This window comes from Balaenoptera physalus (genome assembly GCF_965194825.1).
Source record: "Balaenoptera physalus genome assembly, chromosome: 10".
Taxonomy (NCBI): domain Eukaryota; kingdom Metazoa; phylum Chordata; class Mammalia; order Artiodactyla; family Balaenopteridae; genus Balaenoptera; species Balaenoptera physalus.
Window position 1 is genome coordinate 28142757 of NC_138889.1, and position 20591 is coordinate 28163347.

A 20591-nucleotide genomic window follows, 5' to 3' on the forward strand; every position below is an offset into this window, starting at 1 on the left:
ATCTGCAAAATGTTAGAATTTCTACATATGGCAGGAGAAATGTGGTCATATTTCAAGGGCTCAAGAGCCACATGGAGCTCATTGCCTCCATATTGGGCAGCGCAGATATACATCATTTCCATCACAGAAATATATATTGGACAGTCTGTTCAAGATATATACCCCAGGCTATACTTTCATTTATGAAAATAAGGAAATAATCCACTTCTTCAGGTTGGGTATTGAAAAATCTCATCTAGGCCCTGTTCCTAGGTCCTACGTTAGGAGTTCAAGAAGGATTTCTGGGGTAAGGTTTTATTGACTGTGGAAAGAGCAGAAATAAACCAACTTAAATGCAAATGGGATATGTGGGTGCCTTCTCTGATTGGGCCAAGGATTCGGTCTACCTGCTAAATTATTTTCTCTCTCCAGTGGCTATGACCTCACGTGTAGATACATCCAATGACAACTCGTGATTTCTGACAACCTGAGGAGTGTCCGAGGTTGGCATTCATTTCAAATAAAATCAGAAAACCTTCAACCTGACACATCTTTATCAACCTGCTAAAAATCAAAGAGGAAGAAAAATCTTGAATGCAGTCAGTTAAACGTAAAAGAATACCAGTTTCAAGACGTGATTTCTCATCTGAAAACAGAGGCTAGAAGAGATCGGAATAATATCTTTAAACTACTGAAAGAAAAGAACTATCACCTCAGGATACTGATGTAGCCAAGATATCCTTAAAGATTGAAGGCAAAACAAAAATGAAAATAAAACAAAGGCTGATGAAGATGAAAGAAGACAAAATAGTTAATTATCAGGTGGCTAGATATAAAATCATGGGAAAGGAACCTCTTCAGGCTGAAGTGAAATGACACAAGAGTTCCTAAAGTTGGAACTTCAGGAAGAAAGACAGAGCCACAGAAGGGGTAGCATCTGGATAAATGAGATAGCTTAGTTTTCTCCTCTTAAATTCTTTTACTATAAGTATGACTTTTGAAGGAAAAAATTATACCACCATCTCAGAAGGTCAATTCATGCTGAGGTATTACATATGACAACTATAACATAAAGAACAAAGGGTAAGAAAATCTATATTGCTGTAAGACTTCTGTAATACATTTTACTTTCGTCAAAGCAAAAATTGCACCCAGGGACTTCCCTGGTGGCACAGTGGTTAAGAATCCGCCTGCCAATGCAGGGTACACGGGTTCAAGCCCTGGTCCAGGAAGATCCCACATGACGTGGAGCAACTAAGCCCATGCGCCATGACTACTGAACCCACGTGCCCCAACTGCTGAAGCCCGCGTGCCTAGAAGCCTGTGCTCCACAAGGAGAGAAGCCACCGCAATGAGAAGCCTGCGCACCGCAAGGAAGAGTAGCCCCTGCTCTCCACAACTAGACAAAGCCCAGGCACAGCAACGAAGACCCAGTGCAGCCAAAAATAAATAAATAAATAAATAAATAAATAAATAAATAAATAAAAATTAAAAATTGCACCCAAAAGAGTTAAATAGGGAAGGAAGATGATATTGAAGACTACTGTAATAAGGGGGAAAGGCCAGGACTCAGTCTGGGCTCAGCTTCACTGAAACAAAAGGCAGGAGAGTTTCTCAGTGCTGAGGTGGGGTTGATCTATGGGGTGCTTCCAGAGCATTGAGTTATTCCTGAGTTTGCAATGGTTTTTCTCTGTGATTAGGACATCTCTGTGTGGTATTTAGTACCCATCAAAGTTAGGCTTCTACTCTCCCACAGAGACTGGGAAATATATATGGTAGAATGAACCTAAAAGTCAAATGTAACCACTGTTTCTCAATGTTGGCATTTTATGTGTTTTGTACTTGCTTTCTTTTGTTCATTTCAAGTTTGGAAATGTTTGAAAATACACAAGAATAATGATAAGTGTGGTCTTTACTTCTCAGGAAATCACAAATAATTCATATACAATCTTAATATTTCCCCTTCTCATTGTTGTACCACAACTCATATCAGTTTCCTTTGTTTTATTCTTTGTATGATGTACAGTCAAGTTTGCTTGCTACAGTTTCATGATTTTTTAAAACTCTGCACTTGTTTATTATTGCAGTTTTTAAAAGTCCATCCCATGGTAAAATCTCTAGGTACAAAAAAACCCCACATGTGTTTGAAAGATAAACTCGTCTTTAGAAAAAAAAATCAGATTTTTTAAAATGAGCATCAGAGGAGACAATAAATAGAAACTAATTGGCCAAAATGGGTACTTTCTAAATCAGAAAACCTTGGCATTTATATATTCTGAAAGTGTTGACTTGAAACAAATAGACTACTAGATATTTCTTCAGCAAAGACAGGTTTATTCGGGATCAGCAGAGAATTGCAGTTCAGGGTCGGCCACCATGGTGAGCTTTGTGTAAGTCCCCAAGCGGCAAGGGAAGGAGAATGCTTTTATAGAGGGGACAAAGAAGTTGGGAGGGCTCTAGTCAAGAGTTCACGGCTTTTCACTGGCTGAGTCTTGCCAGGAAAGAAGAGAAGTCTTTCTTCTTCCTGTTGGGCTCTGCTATGGTCACAGGGCACGAGAGCTCCCCCTCTGGTCTCCCAACTCTATTTAATTGAGGTTTCCCTTTATTAATTTTTTACACCATGGTCAAGCTTTGAAAACAAGGCTTGTCTTCTCTAGGAGTCTTTGATGAATTAAACAATGGACAAAGTAACATACAGTACGTTTGTCTGGGTTATAAAATAAATATGAGTGGATAAATACCACCCACTTAATCAATGAATAAAATTACATTATTAATTCACAATTTTTTTTTCAGCTTAAAACAATAGCCATTTTTTATAGGAGATTATTTATTTATTTATCTTTTATACAGCAGGTTCTTATTAGTTACCTATTTTATACATATTAGTGTATATATGTCAATCCCAGTCTCCCATTTCATCCTACCTCCACCACCACCATCCCCCCCCTCCCCCGCTTCCCCCTTGGTGTCCATACGTTTGTTCTCTACATCTGTGTCTCTATTTCTGCCTTGCAAACCGGTTCATCTGAACCATTTTTCTAGATGCCACATATATGCGTTAATATACGATATTTGTTTTTCTCTTTCACAATAGCCATTTATTATCACACAGTTCTGTAAGTCAGAAGTCTGTTCTGGCTAACCTGGGTTCCTTACTCAGGGTCTGGAGGTATGAGGCCAGCTGAGTTCTTTTATTGTTTTAGATGACACTTAGAGGACCAGGAGAGTGTGGGGAGGATGGAAATCAGGAGAAAATATAAAGGAAGTCAGATTGATTTCAAATTATTACATACAATTGTCTATCAATCCAACGGTAATTGTTTGTTGTCTACTTTTTGCTGGATATCTTTGTATTTCATATCCAAAATCAAGGCCACAGACTCAGCTTTCTACTAAGTTTGTCTCATTAAGGAATTTTTAAGACCACACCAATCCAAATAAAAATGGTAACAGATTCTATTAGAAATGTTTATAAATTGTCCTGGGAGAGCAACATAAAACAATGTTTTGTCTTGGGACAAAAGGAATGGTTCCTAGAAGAAGGAGCAGCTGATCCAGGCATTGGGTGCAGCGGAGTTTTGCCATGTCACTCAGGGTGAAATGTCTCCGGGAAGAAGGAAGGCTGAACATTTACCTATGAATTTAAACTGCTGTAATTTTTAATAATCTATGAATTTAAACTGCTGTAATTTTTAATAATCTTGAATTTAAACTGCTGTAATTTTTAATAATCTTGTGAGGAGCAGATAGTCAGGATATCCTATTTATCAAGAGACAGACATGTCTACAAAACTGAGCCGTCACAGGATCAGACGGGTTCTTGCTTTCTGGTGAGCATTTCAGAAAGTAGAATCTAGGAGGCAGGAAACCTGGATCAGAACAAGGAAGAGCCAAATCCTTTCATAGACTTTGACATAGCGCCGCCTAGCGGGTAGCTGTGAGATGGCTGGAGCCTTTTATGATTACTTCATTAATCAAATGTTAAATATGTCTGCCACTGTCACTCAAGAACTAAAGCTACTCCAGGCTTTTTATATTTGAAGGAAAAAAGCCAAGATATGTGGGAAAAAAAATTTTTTATATTTATTTATTCATTTTTGCTGCACCGGGTGTTAGTTGCTGCACGTGGGATCTTCAGCTGAGGCACCAGGGCGTCTTAGTTGCCACCTGCACGCGGGATCTAGTTCTTCCACCAGGGGTCAAACCTGGGTCCCCTGAATTGGGAGCATGGAGTCTGACCCATTGGACCACCAGGGAAGTTCCTGTGGGAAAATGTTTAACAACAACAACAAACTCTCAGATTTCGTTGAGGGTTTGGTAGCACGGATAGTTTTTAAACGTACGATTTATGACCTTCCCATATTTTGAATCTCAAAAACACTGAAAATGAGTCATGATTTTTGATCCACCTACATTTAAAAATTTCACTGTGCGGTAAAACACGATGACAGTAATAATAGATTTCTTCTTTCTAGTTATTCATTGGCAATAAAATGAAAGTGACTAGTCTATCTCATAGGATGGGAATTAAGCACGGCCAAATCCCATCTCACCTTCCCTTCTTACTACATGATTCCTTAGTAAATAGGTTGTGTGTCCATCAACCTGGACCCACATATTCTAAATAGTTGAGGTCAAGCCAGTGAGAATTTATATCAGGTATTAGTGAAGGGTGAATATTAATCAGTAAAGCTGAGGGTTTTAGGTCTTAAGAAAATATTAGTGAAATTAAAATGAGAGTTTTACCTACCATTGAGTAGTTTAGAGATTAAGCATGAAGTTTTTACAAATATACATACATACGCACATATATATACACAGAGTAATATTAATGAAATTAAATGTAAAGGTCTGATTTTATCTAAAAGCCAAGAAAAAATTATAATTGTTGGCCATAGACAATGTTCTTGAGATTTATAAGTGCTCAAATACAAAATTTCTGAAAATGCAATTCATTTTGAAATTTTGGTTCAATGTTGAATAAAAACATTTGTGGTGACCTCTTAGTCATTAGCAAATCATATTTCTGCTAAAATTAAATCAAAATATGATCAGATTAAAGAGGTGAGGCCTGTTGTGAATGTGAATAGGGTGGGAAGAGGATGCTTCAATATAAAAAAACCCCTTGTAGGTGACTCTCACTCCAGAACTGAGTCACTTTAAGAAGGAGAATCTAGTAGAGGAGAGGTGAGTCTAATCTTACGTAATTTCTTTTTTACCTCTCAGTTTTCTACAAAAGGCAAATATGACAGCCAAAGTTTGGGGAATGGAGTAATTTTTTTTTTTTTTTTTTTTTGGCCGCACTGTGTGGCTCGTGGATCTTAGTTCCCCAAACAGGGATTGAACCTCAGCCCTTGGCAGTGAAAGTGTGGAGTCCTAACCACTGGACAGCCAGGGAAGTCCCTGGAGTAATTTATTAATACAGTAAGTGTTGCCGAGGCCAGCTCAATCCCAGACCTAGTGTGTACACTTAGGGACCCTTGGGTCCTCTGCTCCAGGAGCTGTAGGCAGGACTAGGTTTCAACACCCAGGCTGGAGAGATGATGCTCTTTTTCCTTAATCAGATCCTGGTTGGAGTCCTCTACCACATGGTGAATCGAGTTTCCCCCATTGACTGATTCAATCTCTCAGCTGCTGCTGGGAATCTGAGCCACAGCCGAGTCGGACCAGCTGGCGGAATTTGGAGGATCTCTGAGTCTAGACCAGGATGTCCAGTAGAATGTAACCCACATATCTAATTATAAATTTTCTAGTAGCCACATTAAATGAAGTAAAAAGAAACAATTCAAAATAATTTTAATCAACAAAATGTTATCACTTCAACAGGTATTTACACTGACGATACAAACATTGTTTAAAAGATCTCAATGAGATAGTTTAAATTTGCTTTTTCTTATTCTGTCTTCAGAATCCATTGTACATTTTTACACTCAGAGCACATCTCTGTTCAAATAAGCCACATTTCAGATGGACAGTTGCCACCTGTGGTTGGTGGTTACAGTACTGGACAACCCACGTCTAGTCCATTCACCAACTCAAGTTGAAGCTAAATGATGGATTGAGTCTTTCTTTCCTTTTCTTTTCTTTTTTTTTTTTTTATATGTAATGCATCTCTCCATCAATGCACTTAACTTTTTTTTTTTAATAAATTTATTTATTTATTTATTTATGTTGGCTGCGTTGGGTCTTCATTGCTGTGCACAGGCTTTCTCTAGTTGCGGAGAGTGGGGGCTACTCTTGGTTGTAGTGCGTGGGCCTCTCATTTCAGTGGCTTCTCTCATTGCGGAGCACTGGCTCTAGGCGCACGGGCTTCAATAGTTGTGGCATGCTGGCTCAGTAGTGGTGGCTCACAGGATCTAGAGCGCAGGCTCAGTAGTGGCGTACGGGCTTAGTTGCTCTGGGGCATGTGGGACCTTCCCTGACCAGGGCTCGAACCCACATCCCCTGCATTGGCAGGTGGATTCTTCACCACTGTGGCACCAGGGAAGTCCCTGGATTGAGTCTTCATTCTAACTAGCATTCCAAATATCAGAAGTTCTGGGGCAAAAGTCAGTTATATTTATATTTATACTTATATTTATATTTACATTTTATGTCATTACCTAGCACGATGGATGGCACATATTAGGTACCTGATATATCTATACAAGTGAAAAGGATAGAGCCCAAGCACTAATGGTCATTCAACTCATGGAAACATCTTGCTCATTTTTCCACAGAAAGTGACTATGGCTAAACATTTTAAAGAAGCAAGTAGAAGTCTCATCTGCCTAGGTTATCTTGAAAAACTTACGTACCTGAAATGCGGATATGTGTGCTGCCTCTGGTGCATCAATTCAACACAGAGGGAGTCCCATGGAAGCGTTCATTGTGCCCGTTCTGCTCTGTGGCCACTGATAAGAATGAGACCAAGACAAATGGTCAGTTGACGAAGCTGGTGTCCAAGATCAAGGACATGGAGCCCCACCTGAGTAATGTTCCACAGTTTAACCCAAGGACGCTGAAGCTCCAAGGGGAGGCATCTGTCCTAACTACTCCTCTCCACGGAGGACCCAGGAAGAAGCAGCTCTGCTAAGGTCTCCATTAAATATGGGCATTATTTGAATCCTGGCGCCTAAATTTTTATCCCCTAAACAATGGTGTTTCTCACCCTGAATATGAATTAGAACCACCTGGAGATTTTTAAGAGGATATAGTATTTAGGTCATGCCTTGATCTGTGTTGTTCAATAGGGTAGGCACTGGTTGCCATTAAGCACTCAAAACAGGGGTAGTGCCATAGAGAAATGATAATATTTTGGATATATTGAGCTTAATACATATCTTTTTGAAGTCGTTTTTGAATAAGTTTACAAGAAACTTTAGAATTACACCTGTGACTCATGTTCTATTTCTATTGAGAAGCACTGCCTCAACTATGGCTTCTCAAACTTGAATGTGCATTTAATTACCTGGGGTCTTCTTAAAATGCAGATTCTGATTCTGGACTGGAATAGGGCTGGACTAGCCTGAGAATCTGCATCTCTGACATGAGCCCAGGATGATACCTCTGGTTCCTGACCACACGTGGAGAGTAGCAAAACCGGCACTGTCTGAATCTGCAATGTTTCTGAGCCCCCAGGTGATTCTAACCCACACTGGGTGTGGGCAACCGCTGTGATGGATGAATGTATGTTTGGTAAATATCTCAGTCCACAATAACACTTGTGAGAAAAATGAATTGTTGATTTTCTAAGCGAGTTTACTCTTTGCTCCATGTAAACTTGTATTGGGGATAGCAAAACCAGTCCCAGACATTTTGTCCTTGACAACCCACAGTCTGACTATCAGACATGTCCCAGCATCTTCCAGTGAGCCAATCATCAGAGAACCTAACAAAGTGAGTGGCACTGTTCCAGACAACAGGGGCACTTCTGAAGCTTCCTGTGGCTCCATCCACAGTCTTGTTAGAATAAGCAGTTCTGCTCCAGACTCTGATAAATAGGGCTAGCTGGAGATGCTGGCAGTCCAGAAAGCCATTCTTCTCCAGTTTCCCTTCTCGTCTGAGCAAGTTCTAGCTCTAAGTTGCCGTCAAGGTCCAAAGGCATCCCTACTCATGCCCAAGGAAATCTCTGATTGGCTGGGAAAGATGCCTCTTGCTCTGTCTTGACGTTGGCCAAGATAATACTTTTAATCGGTTAACAGACCCGAAGTGTCTCAGATGAAAGGTACTGTAACGGGAATTTCCATCGTTAACAGCATTCCATACAGGTAACTCTTGACTGTTCCAATTTCTCAAAAATCTGGACACTTTGACTGCCTCTAGAACATCTCTAGGGTGTGTAAAAGAATGAAACAGGCCTGTACAATTTATTTCTCAAAATATACACAGAAATATTTTGCACATACAAACAGGGAAACCTTATAAATAATGTATGGGGAGAAATGTAATGTCGATAACGGAACTACTCATTTTGAAAGACAACACTGTCACCAAGTGTCCCCTCACCAAAACTGACTGGGAATTTTTAGGGGCCGCCAAACCAGAGATGGAGATTTATAGGAACCTGGGATGTTTGAAAAATGGTTTTGGACGACCTCCTTGAGGAAGGCACAAAGCATCATCCCAAATTGCAAAACTGGCTCCAGGTTGACTCCTTGTGTCCTCACTCTTTGCAACGTGACATTCCAACTTCTCCCATCAAGAGGCAGAGTTGATTTCCCCACCCTTGAAGTTAGGTGACTTGCCATGGCCAATAGAAGGCAGCAGAAACGATGGTGTGCCAGTTCAGAGCTAGGTCCCATAATGCTTCTACTCTCCCTCTCGGAGCCCTGCTACCCCCATGAGCACAAGCCCCAGTTACTAGCTGGGGCATAAGAGGCATATGGCCCAGTCAGGCCCCCAGCCTGGCTACAGCCAGCCCCCAGCTGACCCCACAGGTGTAGCAGCAATTCCAGCCATGATAAGCAGGGCTGTGAGGAAGAATTAAGAACATAAGCGTATGCTATAATTTATAAACCACTCTGTCAAGCTACGACATTATGTTTCAAAAGCATTTTTATTATTTTGAATCCCTGTGTGGACATATTGAAAACAGCACTCCAATGATTGTTGGAGAGCAAAGGATGCAAACTGAAATTGAGACTAAAATATATTAGTTTATTCAGATTCACATATTTGTATAAATTACTAGAAAATCATCTGAAGAAAAACAGACACAAATGAAAACAACAGTCCAAAGAACACGGGTGAAGAAATATGTCAATTTATCACCAACTAGTACATCAAAGATGTAATGGAAAGTGTATGTTTGGTTCTCTGTATAATGCTGTATAATTTTCATCACAAAAGGATTATTTGATTTGTACATACTTGGAAGAAAACAAAGCATTAAGATTATCTGCTGGTGTGAAAACTGGCCCCTATACACAGGGGGCAACGAGAGACTGAAGAAAGAGGCAGCCTGCTCCAGACTAGCCAGTGGCAGTTTTAACAAGCAAGGGAACCTGCTTACAAGGCTTGCCTTGGTCAGCTGAAAGACAAATAGATCTCAGCACCCACCCGCCAGGATCTTGAGTTTACACAGAGACCTTAACAGGGTTCAGTCACGTATACTGTCCACATGGTCTCAAGAACACATTACTCTCTCAAGGCTGAGTTCTTGAAAATGGTTCCCACTGTGGGAATGGTGGGCAGAATGTATATTCCAAGGTCAGGGGAGGGGGTGAGGAGTCTCTGACTGCCCGGGTCCAGCTCTTGGGTCAACTGGCGGTTATGCCCTCTCAATGGCCTCCTCTGACATTTCAGCAAGGAAGGATGCCAGAAAAGATAGCCTAGGGCAGAAACCACTCAACTTGTTATCACAAATGCCAGGGCAACCCAAGCAAGTGGATATACAAGCCTACGTAGGGCCTGGAAGTAGGAAGCATTTGGGGACTACACCTGGGCTGGTACTGACCTGCCTCCCCAAAGGGACAAGGAGAGCAGAAAACTGGATGGAGTCAAGAGAGAGAACAAAGAAAGGCAAGGCTGGATATGGAGCAACGTGTGGATCCAGGAGCATGTGTCTCAGAACTGCTGGGGCTCTGCAGACCAGCTGCATCCCCATTCTCCTTGACCCTCATTGGTATAATTAACTCAGGGTGGGCTCGTTCCGGCTACCAAGTCACTTCCACCTGTCCATGGAGTTGACAGTTACTTGCTCACAGTGAACCAACCTCCTTGGACCTAACAGCTACTGCAGGAGGCGGTAGTGGAGAGCAAGGTGACGACAATGACCAGATGCGAAGGAGGAAGAGACGCTCAGTGGACCGACTGGGGACTGGGTGGATTGATGGTGTGGGGTTAAGTCTGCAGAGCTAAAGGGGCCAGATGTAGAAAAGGGAAGGGGAATCATGAGGATATAGTCAAGCCCCATCTTATGGATATTTCATCCATATGTTGTATACAAATTCCATTAAATTTGCTCTGAATGAAAAAGAGAGAACAAAATTATCCTTTAAACCATGTCAGCGACTTTATTTACCATCTCATTTGATGAGCTCATAGCCCAGGGTAAGAGGGAAATGGGAGCTGTGCGTCTGCCATCTCTCAGGAAGTCTCAGGACTCAGAGGCCCCTCACAGACAAACTACCTCACCTTTTGCACTTTTCAAGCAACGTTATTCCTAAGTGCGAGTCACCATCTTCCTCGGGTTCTCCAAGAAACAGCAATCTCTCCCAATGAGAGAGGAAAAATGGGCTACTTTGGCTTTTTGAGGAACAATATGTAGTTCTCCAAAATGGTACATGCCTGGGGGATTTTTCAAGAAAATTAACCATCAGTAGTGATTTGTTTGTCTTCACATAACGTATGACCCAGATGTGCTGAGAAATAAGAAAAGGATGAACGAATCAAGGGCAGCTGATCCAAGGAGGCATGGGGCAACTTCCACAGCCTACGTGGAAAGCTAGAGAAAGGGAACATCCAGCTGGTGGGAGCTGAAGACAGGGGCCAGTCCTCCTTGGGCTCGGAATGCCATCCTCTCTTCCTACATCTTCACGCTCTCCTTCTCTGTTGGCCCCTCCCAGCCAGAGTTAAAGAGCCACAAGGAAATGCCCTCCCCACTCTATTCTCCTGTCCTTCTATCCACCCCTCCCTTCTTTCCCTTTGCCATCAATTTCTTGACTTGCTCCCCATTGCTCCCCTCCCATCTACACTGCAATCTGGTTTCTGCCCCACTACTCTCATGAAACTGATCTCCTTGAAGTCCCCAATGATTTCTAAATTGACAAGTCCATGGGACTACTTCTCAATCTTTATCTATGTGACCGCCAAGCCGAGTTATATCTTAACGTCTCTGTCTTGAAAATCTCTTCTCTTGGCTTCTGCACCACCTTTCCTTTTCTATTCATGAGACTGATCACAACCAGCACTGCAGATTCCATCGAATTAAGGAATGCTGTTGCCTACATGTGTGAATGAGCTGTGAGTAAAGTACTGAAGTAGAAGAGACCTAAAGTGAAACGTCTTCATGAATGTCCGTGTGGCTGAGCAGCAAGTTAACCTTTCATAGATGCGCTAAAGAAGAAGAGTTAGGTTTTATTTTATTTACTTTTCCCTGGACTGTGTTGAATGACTATCATCTACAAGTTCAGGCTACGTTTTGCTGAGGATTAATGCACTGGGAGAGCTGAGAGAAAACTGAACAGTAGAGCTGTCTTTTTCTTGACCAGTTCACTTTACTTTCCCAAACTCTAAGTCTTTCCCTAATTCTTTCTCCTTTTTATTGTAGGAAAATGAACATAACACAAAATTCACCATTTTATCATTTTACAATTCACTGTACCATTCAGTGGAATTTTACTGTCACAATGTTGTGCAACTATCACCACTGCCTAGTTGCAAAACATTTTCATCACCCCAAAAGGAAACCTACACCCATTTTAAGCAGTCATTCCCTATTTCCCTCTCTTCCAAACCCCTGGCAACCACTAATGTATAATATTTCCATGTGTATGGATTTGCCACTGCTGGACATTTCGTATAAATGGAACCATACAATATGTGGCCTTTCGTGCCTGATTTCTTTCACTTAGTTGCATCCATGATGTAGCATGTATCAGTAATCCATTCACTTTTATGGCTGAATTCCATGATCCTGTTTTCTTCATACTGTTTGAATACAAACTTTAAAATATGTTGAGGGTGAAGCTCTGTTTTAATGGCACATCTATTAGGCCAATTCATTTAAAGAAGGTGAAAATGGAGATATTGTTGTGAAATGATAATCGTTGAGAAGCCTCAGCCAATTTGATAATGAAAAGTTTGGGAAATGTTGCAAAAAATTGTCTGCTTTATATTAAAAGCCTTTTAAACAAGGATTCAGGAGATTGTCTTTTTCTTGCAGGTAACTTAAATGAGGCAGAGGGAAATAACTGCCCTTTAAAACAGATTTTGAAAGGATTCTATTTATTCTTAATAGACAAATGGGAGTACAGGTAGTTCACATCCAATATGGACTCCCTGTTCAAACACTGTTTATCGTTCTAGCCACCACTATCGAATTATATTTCTTGAGAGTAAGGCAGCTCAATTCCTGCGTACCACTTTTTAAAATTCATCTATCAAATCCATTAATACAGTATAAACAAGAGATGTTCATGTTTAAATGCAGTTCAAATATCAGCTATAAAGAACCCCCAGTAAGAAAAAGAATCTTATATCTCTTGCCAGAATGTGGTCAACTCTGGGGTGCTTTGTTAGCTGAAAGACACATTCATTGTTAAGAGGATAGAGGCTGTTTAAGAGGGATGTGAGCCAAAAAATTTTAACTACATGTATGTGTTAAGAACAGTGCTAAGTTATCTCATATTCTGTATCAGTCAAGGCTCACCATTTTACATATGTGAAAAGCAAAGTTAAAAGTGTTTTAGTAGGGCTTCCGTGGTGGCACAGTGGTTAAGAATACGCCTGCCAGTGCAGGGGACACGGGTTTGAGCCCTGGTCCGGGAAGATCCCACATGCCATGGAGCAACTAAGACCGTGCGCCACAACTACTGAGCCTGCGCTCTAGAGCCCATGAGCCACAACTACTGAAACCCACGCACCTAGACCCCATGCTCAGCAACAAAGAGAAGCCACCACAATGAGAAGCCCTCGCACTGCAACAAAGAGTAGCCCCCGCTCTCCGCAACTAGAGAAAGCCTGCGCACAGCAACGAAGAGCCAACGCAGCCAAAAATAAATAAACAAATAAATAAATCTATTTTAAAAAAAAAGTTTTAGTAACTTACTAAAAGGCACGCAATCAGTAAATTTGAGCAAGAATTCAATCCCAAATCTGTCACACTGAAGTTTAAGCTAATACTTGAGATTAATAAAAACAGCACTAAATTAAAAGTTGAGATATTTTTTATTTCATACTCTTCCACTAACGCTCTTTGGAGATAAATGATTTCATTTATATGGGCCTTACTTTTCACAACCATAATAGTTGGAAGCTTGACTAGATGATCTGTATGTAGTCTTCCAATTCTAAAATGTTCCCCTAATTTGGATCCCTACAATAATTGCCCTTGCAATACATGCATGCTGCTACCAAGTAGCAGTAGAGACTACTAGTTCCTTTTTTATCCCAAGTGGGGAGTGTATTTTGACATCAGATTTATCCGTCAATAGTACAACCTGTTAATATAACTATAAAATAACAAAATAATCTGGTATTATTTCCTGTAAAGCAGAAGCTTTACACTGTGTCTGTGTATCGTATCAGAATCATCTGTAGGTTTTTAAACATAGAGGAAATCCAGAACCCACTGAATGAGAATATTCAGAGACAGGACTTGGACATCTGGATTTTTGGGCTCACATCATTTGCATATTTTATTTCATTTTATTTTTTGCCTATGTACAATATTTGTCACATCCTCTTGAATCTTTAAAAGTTTCTTTTTGTTTTAAATTTTAGAATATTCCATAATCTTCACCTACTTTTCATAAGGTGTTATCTGTTAGGTTTATTCGATCTTGTGCTTCTCCTGGTTAAGACTTCTTTTTTTTTCTTTATTTTTTTCGGGGCCTTGCCTCATGGCTTGCAGGATCTTAGTTCTCTGACCTGGGATTGGACCCCAGGGCCCCAGCAGTGAAAGCGCCAAGTTCTAACCACTGGACCACCGGGGAATTCCCAAGACTTCTGTTTTAAATGACTTTTTTTCCCACTCTAATTCATTCCTGGGATCAGTTTCATGTTTAAACATTAAAGCAACCTTGCATTACTAGAATAAAGCTACTTTGATTGTGATATATGATTGTTTTACATACCATGGATACAGTTTGTGCTTCTGTTTACACATTTTGCATGCATGTTCAAAAGAGAAACTGGCCTGTGATTGTATTCTTGTAATATTCTTTTTACTTTTGATCTGAAGCTTATGTTGGCCTTATAAAGATTTTGAGCAATATATACTTTTCTGTTTCCTGGAAGATTTTTATGTAAGATTACCAATATTTCTTCCCTAAATATTTGGAAGAATTTACTTGGAAAGCCATTTATCCCTGGAAATCATTTTCTGTAAAAGTACTTAATTATACACACAAATTTTGGAGTAGATACAGGTTTTTTAGATATTTTTTTCTTTCTTGGGTTAGTCTTGTTAGGTTGCATTTTTTAAGAATGTGTAATTTTGGATGAATTTTCAAATTTATAAATATAAAATTATCATAATTTTAACAGCTTTGTTGGGATGTAATTTACGTACCATAATTTCAACCCTTTAGTGTATACAATTCAGTGGTTCTTAATGTAACCACTAAAAGACTTGTGTAACAATCACAACCATCCCATTTTAGATTTTTGTCCCCCCACAAAAAACCCATTACACATTAACAATGTTTTTTTCATTCTCCTCAACCATCTCAGCCCTAGGCAACCACTAATCTACTTCCTGTCTCTACAGATTTGCTATTCTGGGCATTTCATATAAATTTGACCATACAATATGTGATCTTTTGTGAGTGGCTGCTTTTACTTTACATAATGCTTTCATTGTTCATCCATGTTGTAACATGGATCAATATTTCATTCTTTTTTATAGCTGAATGCTATTCTATTGTACGGATATTCCACATTTTGTTTATTCATTTATCAGATTGACATTTGAATTTTTTCCACCTTTTGTTTTTAGAAATATGCTTCTCTGAACATTCACGTACAAGCTTTTGTGCAGACATAAGTTTTTATTTCTCTTAGGTATATATTTAGTAGTGAAACTGCTGGGTCATAGGGTAACTCGATGTTTAACACCTGCAGGAACTCTCAAGCTGTTTTGTAAAATGGCTGCACCATTTTACATTCCCACTAGCAATGTATGTGGGTTTCAATCTCTTGTCTTATAGCCTAGCATGTCGTCTATGCTGGAAAATGTTTCACATGTAGTTGAGCAAGATGAGTATTTTACTGTTCGGTTGAGTGTTCTGTAGACATTTATCAGGTCTTGTTAATTCATAGTCTTGTCCAAGTCTTCTATATCGTTGTTGATCTTCTGCCTAATTGTTCTATCCATTATTGACCGTGGAGTACTGAAGCCTCTACCTAATGTTGTGCAATTATCTATTTCTTCCTTCAATTCTTCATGGATTTTGGTATTTTCTTCTTCATGTATTTTGGTTTTATCTTATTCAGGGCAAATATGTTAAAAATTTTTGTATCTTCCCTTTTTTTATCATAAAATGTCCCTTTTCATATCTAGTAACTTTTTTGTTTGTTTTAAAGGCTATATTTTCTGGTATTAGTATAGCCACTTCAGCATGCTTATGGTTGTTATTTGCATGATGTATTTTTTTCATCCTTTTACTTTGTACACATTAGACTTTTGAATCCAAGGAGTGTCTCCTATAGAAAACATTTTTTTAAACCCAGTTTGACAATATCTGCCTTTTGATTGTACTGTTTAATTCATTTACATTTAGTTTTTATTATTGATATGGTAGGATTTATTTCTGTCTATCATTTTACCTTTGGTTTTCTACATGTTTTATGTTTTTTTTTTTTGTTATTGTTGTTGTTCCTCCATTTTCCTTTTATATTAAGTGGATATTTTCTACTGTAACATTTAATTCCTTTAATGATTTTTAACCATATTTTTTGAGTAATGGCTGCTCTAGGGCTTATGTAATACATCTTGTCAGAATCTCTTCAGATGTATACTAGCTTCATTCCAGTGAGAAACAGAAACTGTACTTTTATAGAGCTATATTCCTTCCCCTCTTTTTTGTTTTTGTTACATTTCTATATGTTACATACTTAACAACATATTATTATAATTATTACTTCCCACAAGCTTATCTTTTAAAGGAGCTTAGAGAAGAAAGTAGAGCAAATAAATATTTTTGAGTTTGTTGGGTTAATCTATTTACCATTTCTGGTTCTCTTCCTTTCTTCCTGTGGATTCAGCTTATGATCTACTGTCATTTTTATTCTAATACAGCTTTGTTCTCACTGCCTTCTTTGTGCCATATCATCAAATATATGATATTTCTTTATGTTATATACAGAACAATCCAAATATAGTCATATTGTTTATGCACTTACTTTTTAAATTAGTTAAGAGAAGAAAGGAGAAGAAATTTGAAATTACATTATCTTTTATAATTCCCTACACAGCTGCTCTAGTCAGCATTCTTTGTTTTGTTCTTATGGCTTGAGTTACTGTCTGCTATCATTTGAAGAACTTCCACTAGTATTTCTTGTGAAGCCCGTCTGCTAACAATGAATTCACTCAGTTTCTCTTTCTGTTTCTGGGTTATGGTACAGTATTGATGATAAGTTGTGGAGTGGTAGGAAAAACTAAAATGCGATGTACTGTATGATGTATGTTTTACTGAAGTGGCTTGGTCAAATTATAATGATTTATGATAGAAATCACCTAAGGCAAGCATCACAATTCTCCAGGAATGTTCTGTAGAATGCTGATGTTAATGATGAATATACGAATCCCAAAACTTTCATTTGTATTGACCTTATCTCATTAATTCTTCTCCCAACAATGCCAGAACTAGAGTTGAGTTCTAAAGTGTACCTTCCTCTTTTCCCATAGAAATGGTCCCACAATTTCAGAAACTTCTCAAAGGTGAAAAAGTGCACATGACGTTTATCACGTTTGCAAATGCCAATGAAAATGCTAAGGTAACACTGTCCAAAATGCAATATTCTTCTGTGAGAGCACCCAACTTCAAACAAATACACATATTCTAAATACAACTTAGATCTGTGACATGTTTTGGTCAATGAAGTGTGAGCAGACATGATGGCCTTAAATGAGCAGCAGAGGCCTTAAATGGGCTTGTGCAGTTGGGCTCACCTCTTATGTTTCAGTGAACTTTGTGAAAAGACAGGGCCTGGGAGCTGCGGCCTCACGGCAGAGTTCCAGAGGAAGATGTGTGAGACAGACCTCAAACTGACACAAAACATGGAGCAAAGCCAGCCATCTAGAGTTCTAAAAGAGAGCCACTGCAGCTAGCCCATAGGTCCAAGAAAAGTAAATTCTTGTCTATGTAACTGAGTTTTGGGGCGATTTGTTCCAAAGCATTATCACAGCAAGAGCTGACTAACACAGCATCCTCCAAATCATTGTTATGTAAATGGCTGCCACCATGCCTACATTAAGGCAATTGTGTACTCAAATTGTGAGAATTCTTGAACTATTGGCGCCTCTCCAACACAATGTACATGGCTAAATTTCCACAAATAAGTTTACTAATATACCACAAAGATCTCCCTAAACTTTTATTAAATGTAATGCAAAGTTCTTTCTTTTCATTTTCTGCTTCTACATAGTTAAAATGCTTTTTATCAATGTAAAATGGCTCTTGCTGTTTGGCTTCTGTGGCTAGAGTCTTTTGAACTCTTTGGCTTTTCAGCTCCTAGGCTGTAAGATTTGAATCAGCAAATGCCCCAAGAAGAAAAGCTGCAATAAATGTCAAGCTTACGTCTGTGTTTCCCTTCTCTCCAGAACTTGGCCCACATGTCTTGATGTCTCTCTAACATTCAGATGCCAAGGAACAGATGTTTTCTTACTTTATCCAGGTTTTCTAAAATTTCTTTAGACTTCACCTGATCTTATGTTATTAGTGAACTATCATCTCAATTACCACTAGGAAGAAAATTTACAATTTTTAAAGAAAAGGGAACCCTGGTACACTGTTGGTAGGAATGTAAACTGGTGCAGCCACTGTGGAAAACAGTATGGAGGGTTCTCAAAAAACTAAAAATAGAACTATCATATGACCTCACAACTCCACTCCTGGGTATAAATCCGAAAAAAACAAAAACATGTGTTTTCAAAAACATGTATTGGAAGAGATACATGCACCCCAATGTTCGCAGCATCATTATTTACAATTACCAAGATATGGAAACAACCTATGTGTCATCAAGAGATGAATGGATAAAGAAGATGTGGTACATATAACCAATGGCATACTACTCAGCCTTAAAAAAGAACAAAATTTTGTGATTTGCAGCAACATAGATGGACTTGGAGGGCATTGTGGTAAGTGAAATAAGTCAAACAAAAATAAATACTGTAGGATATTACCTATATATGGAATCTAAAAAATACAACAAACTACCGAATATAACAAAAAAGAAGGAAAGTCACAGATATAGAGAACAAACTACTGATTGCCAGCGTGGAGGGGGAAGAGGGGGCAATACAGGGGTGGGGAAGTGAGAGATATAAACTACTGGGTGTATGATAGGCTCAAGGATGTATTGTACAACACAGGGAATAGAGTCAATATTTTGTAATAAATGTAAATGTAAAGTAACCTTTAAAAAGTATATAAAATTTTTTTAAAAAAGAAATCATACCGAAAATTGGAAACAATTTAAATGTCCATCAACAGGAAAATGCACATATAAATTATTGTATTTCCCTACATGGGAATCCTACATAGCGAGGAAAGTACGTGAACTAGACACATCTTTACATGTCAGCATGGATGAACCTAGCAAAGATAACACTAAATAAAGCAAGTAACAAGAGAAAACGTAGTAGAATACTATATGCTGTTTAAGAATACTTAAAAATGTAGCCTAAATATAAAGACATCCATGGCAGTGATGGAGACCAAGTTCAGAAGAATGGTTACCCAGGGTCAGCTGGGGAGTGGCTGTGTTTGGGAAAGTGGTCACACCAGACTCTTCAGCAGGAATGGTAATGGTTCACTTCACACGCTGGCTGGAGGATGGAGGAGTGTCTGCGATGTTATAATGTGACCACGCTGCATGTAAAAGCCATTGCTGACCACATCTAGGGGATCTGATGTGCGGGAGCTGGTAGTGGGTGGAGGCATCCAGAATGTGGTGGTAGAAGAGGAACGTTGTACACGTAACGCCTAAGGCCTGACCAGAGGAGGACCACTGTTCTAGAAACTGGACACAAATCCAACTTCTATGGCCAATGTTAAAAGACAAACTGAGGCATATTTAAAATTTTAACACTTTATGTGAGCAAAAATAGATTCAATTCAGGCACCACAAAGAAGAAGTGGTGAGGAGCACTCCAGCCACAGGAGCTGCAGAGATTTTTATTTTAAAAGGGCAGAAGGAAAGCAAGGAAATGACTGATTTGCTATAGCTTTAAAGCCTAATTGGTGGTTTGTGACTGGTCGTCCTCAGCGGTGTTCGTCACCCTGAGGCGCTGACAGGCTTAGATTTTGATTGGTTTATGTAGGCGGCCGCATCACTAGAACCACCGCAGGCTAACGGCCTCCTTGCAGGGTTAATTTACTAACATCAAGGGTCTGAGTCCTTCCTCTTACTCAGTCACTTCTCTTCCTACGCCTCAGTTTCTCTTCTGTAAAGTGGATATTCTGTAGTAAATTCTCTGTGGAGGTGTCAGTACAAAACAAAGTGATTATTAGTAACCACGATCATGTCCTGAATACATGGAACACGTCACCATTTGCCAACCACTGTGTCAAGTCAGCAGAAACTACAGAAATTGAGAGCTCTCCGCAGAAATTCACACACCCGTGCACCAGGTAACAGACCACAGTTAGACGTTCACTCAGCCTTTCATGTGTCCCTCACGGAGTGCACGCTCTCTCCTGGGCGGGGCGAGCACAGACACTTATCGGGAGTTCAATTACTTTTAAAATGTGTTGATACAACCATGTCTCACTTCTGTTTGGATCAGTCAGCAAACGCTTTTTGGAAACCCCAAATTCTCCACACCTCCTACCTTTCGCGCTGCCGTAGTCTCGAAGCTCCTGTCCCTGCTCCTCAGGCCAGGTCCCCATGGGAGGCGCGGCTGCGTGCGGACGCAGGGCGAGTGCACTGACGTCCTTGAGCCCCACCCCCACGGGGCCGCACGCAGGCTTAAACCTCAGCCCTGCGGCGCGGAAGGCGTTGAGGCTGGCGGCGACAGCCGTCGATGGGGGGGCGCGGGAGCGCGGCATGGAGGGGCCTGCCTAGCTGGGGCCCGTGGCCCTGCGTCTTCTGGCTGCGACGCGGGTCCTGCACACGCTGCGGCGCTGCAGCTGCCGGGCGGTGGGCGCCCGAAGGGCTGGGTGGTGAGCCGGGACCCCCAGGCGGGTGTGGGCATCGTGTCCGCAGCCAGCGTCCCCGAGGCCACGCTCTGGCCGTGA

General features: G+C 40.1%; 1 long non-coding RNA gene across 1 annotated transcript; it reads right to left on the reverse strand.

Moving 5' to 3' along the window:
- Positions 1 to 6045: 6045 nt before the first annotated feature.
- Positions 6046 to 20402, reverse strand: LOC309636685. The gene is made up of 2 exons (XR_014250146.1): positions 20186 to 20402; positions 6046 to 6875 (listed from the first exon to the last, which is right to left on the reverse strand). It is a non-coding gene; the product is annotated as an uncharacterized lncRNA (long non-coding RNA).
- Between the last annotated feature and the right edge of the window lie 189 nt (positions 20403 to 20591).